Below are 3,616 nucleotides of genomic sequence, written 5' to 3' on the forward strand. Positions count from 1 at the left end.
AGAGTTTTGCAAGTGTGGGAGTGTGTTTCCTTCAAACTGAGTATCTTTACATCGTTTGCGTATGTTTACTATTCCAATTGTGTATCTTTACATCGTTTGCGTATCTTTACTATTCCAATTGTGTATCTTTTCATTTCTCGTTTGAGTATCTTTCTGTACGGCTTCTGATGCGAGTTTCTATTGTATTTGAGAGTTTTGCAAGTGTGGGAGTGTGTTTCTTTCAATCTGAGTATCTTTACATCGTTTGCGTATCTTTACTATTCCAATTGTGTATCTTTTCATTTCTCGTTTGAGTATCTTTCTGTAAGGCTTTCTGATGCGAGTTTCTATTGAATTTGAGAGTTTTGCAAGTGTGGGAGTGTGTTTCTTTCAAACTGAGTATCTTTACATCGTTTGCGTATCTTTACTATTCCAATTGTGTATCTTTACATCGTTTGCGTATCTTTACTATTCCAATTGTGTATCTTTTCATTTCTCGTTTGAGTATCTTTCTGTAAGGCTTTCTGATGCGAGTTTCTATTGAATTTGAGAGTTTTGCAAGTGTGGGAGTGTGTTTCCTTCAAACTGAGTATCTTTACATCGTTTGCGTATGTTTACTATTCCAATTGTGTATCTTTACATCGTTTGCGTATCTTTACTATTCCAATTGTGTATCTTTTCATTTCTCGTTTGAGTATCTTTCTGTAAGGCTTCTGATGCGAGTTTCGTATTTGAGAGTTTTGCAAGTGTGGGAGTGTGTTTCTTTCAAACTGAGTATCTTTACATCGTTTGCGTATCTTTACTATTCCAATTGTGTATCTTTTCATTTCTTGTTTGAGTATCTTTCTGTAAGGCTTTCTGATGCGAGTTTCTATTGTATTTGAGAGTTTTGCAAGTGTGGGAGTGTGTTTCTTTCAAACTGAGTATCTTTACATCGTTTGCGTATCTTTACTATTCCAATTGTGTATCTTTTCATTTCTCGTTTGAGTATCTTTCTGTAAGGCTTCTGATGCGAGTTTCTATTGTATTTGAGAGTTTTGCAAGTGTGGGAGTGTGTTTCTTTCAAACTGAGTATCTTTACATCGTTTGCGTATCTTTACTATTCCAATTGTGTATCTTTACATCGTTTGCGTATCTTTACTATTCCAATTGTGTATTTTTTCATTTCTCGTTTGAGTATCTTTCTGTACGGCTTCTGATGCGAGTTTCTATTGTATTTGAGAGTTTTGCAAGTGTGGGAGTGTGTTTCTTTCAAACTGAGTATCTTTACATCGTTTGCGTATCTTTACTATTCCAATTGTGTATCTTTTCATTTCTCGTTTGAGTATCTTTCTGTAAGGCTTCTGATGCGAGTTTCTATTGTATTTGAGAGTTTTGCAAGTGTGGGAGTGTGTTTCTTTCAAACTGAGTATCTTTACATCGTTTGCGTATCTTTACTATTCCAATTGTGTATCTTTTCATTTCTCGTTTGAGTATCTTTCTGTAAGGCTTCTGATGCGAGTTTCTATTGTATTTGAGAGTTTTGCAAGTGTGGGAGTGTGTTTCTTTCAAACTGAGTATCTTTACATCGTTTGCGTATCTTTACTATTCCAATTGTGTATCTTTACATCGTTTGCGTATCTTTACTATTCCAATTGTGTATTTTTTCATTTCTCGTTTGAGTATCTTTCTGTACGGCTTCTGATGCGAGTTTCTATTGTATTTGAGAGTTTTGCAAGTGTGGGAGTGTGTTTCTTTCAAACTGAGTATCTTTACATCGTTTGCGTATCTTTACTATTCCAATTGTGTATCTTTTCATTTCTCGTTTGAGTATCTTTCTGTAAGGCTTCTGATGCGAGTTTCTATTGTATTTTAGAGTTTTGCAAGTGTGGGAGTGTGTTTCTTTCAATCTGAGTATCTTTACATCGTTTGCGTATCTTTACTATTCCAATTGTGTATCTTTTCATTTCTCGTTTGAGTATCTTTCTGTAAGGCTTTCTGATGCGAGTTTCTATTGAATTTGAGAGTGTTGCAAGTGTGGGAGTGTGTTTCTTTCAAACTGAGTATCTTTACATCGTTTGCGTATCTTTACTATTCCAATTGTGTATCTTTTCATTTCTCGTTTGAGTATCTTTCTGTAAGGCTTCTGATGCGAGTTTCTATTGTATTTGAGAGTTTTGCAAGTGTGGGAGTGTGTTTCTTTCAAACTGAGTATCTTTACATCGTTTGCGTATCTTTACTATTCCAATTGTGTATCTTTTCATTTCTCGTTTGAATATCTTTCTGTAAGGCTTTCTGATGCGAGTTTCTATTGAGTTTGAGAGTTTTGCAAGTGTGGGAGTGTGTTTCTTTCAAACTGAGTATCTTTACATCGTTTGCGTATCTTTACTATTCCAATTGTGTATCTTTACATCGTTTACGTATCTTTAGTATTCCAATTGTGTATCTTTTCATTTCTCGTTTGAGTATCTTTCTGTAAGGCTTTCTGATGCGAGTTTCTATTGAATTTGAGAGTTTTGCAAGTGTGGGAGTGTGTTTCTTTCAAACTGAGTATCTTTACATCGTTTGCGTATCTTTACTATTCCAATTGTGTATCTTTTCATTTCTCGTTTGAGTATCTTTCTGTAAGGCTTCTGATGCGAGTTTCTATTGTATTTGAGAGTTTTGCAAGTGTGGGAGTGTGTTTCTTTCAATCTGAGTATCTTTACATCGTTTGCGTATCTTTACTATTCCAATTGTGTATCTTTTCATTTCTCGTTTGAGTATCTTTCTGTAAGGCTTCTGATGCGATTTTCTATTGTATTTGAGAGTTTTGCAAGTGTGGGAGTGTGTTTCTTTCAAACTGAGTATCTTTACATCGTTTGCGTATCTTTACTATTCCAATTGTGTATCTTTATATCGTTTGCGTATCTTTACTATTCCAATTGTGTATCTTTTCATTTCTCGTTTGAGTATCTTTCTGTAAGGCTTCTGATGCGAGTTTCTATTGTATTTGAGAGTTTTGCAAGTGTGGGAGTGTGTTTCTTTCAAACTGAGTATCTTTACATCGTTTGCGTATCTTTACTATTCCAATTGTGTATCTTTTCATTTCTCGTTTGAGTATCTTTCTGTAAGGCTTCTGATGCGAGTTTCTATTGAATTTAAGAGTTTTGCAAGTGTGGGAGTGTGTTTCCTTCAAACTGAGTATCTTTACATCGTTTGCGTATGTTTACTATTCCAATTGTGTATCTTTACATCGTTTGCGTATCTTTACTATTCCAATTGTGTATCTTTTCATTTCTCGTTTGAGTATCTTTCTGTACGGCTTCTGATGCGAGTTTCTATTGTATTTGAGAGTTTTGCAAGTGTGGGAGTGTGTTTCTTTCAATCTGAGTATCTTTACATCGTTTGCGTATCTTTACTATTCCAATTGTGTATCTTTTCATTTCTCGTTTGAGTATCTTTCTGTAAGGCTTTCTGATGCGAGTTTCTATTGAATTTGAGAGTTTTGCAAGTGTGGGAGTGTGTTTCTTTCAAACTGAGTATCTTTACATCGTTTGCGTATCTTTACTATTCCAATTGTGTATCTTTACATCGTTTGCGTATCTTTACTATTCCAATTGTGTATCTTTTCATTTCTCGTTTGAGTATCTTTCTGTAAGGCTTTCTGATGCGAGTT

Source organism: Argentina anserina, unplaced genomic scaffold (assembly GCF_933775445.1).
Source record: "Argentina anserina unplaced genomic scaffold, drPotAnse1.1, whole genome shotgun sequence".
NCBI lineage: Eukaryota > Viridiplantae > Streptophyta > Magnoliopsida > Rosales > Rosaceae > Argentina > Argentina anserina.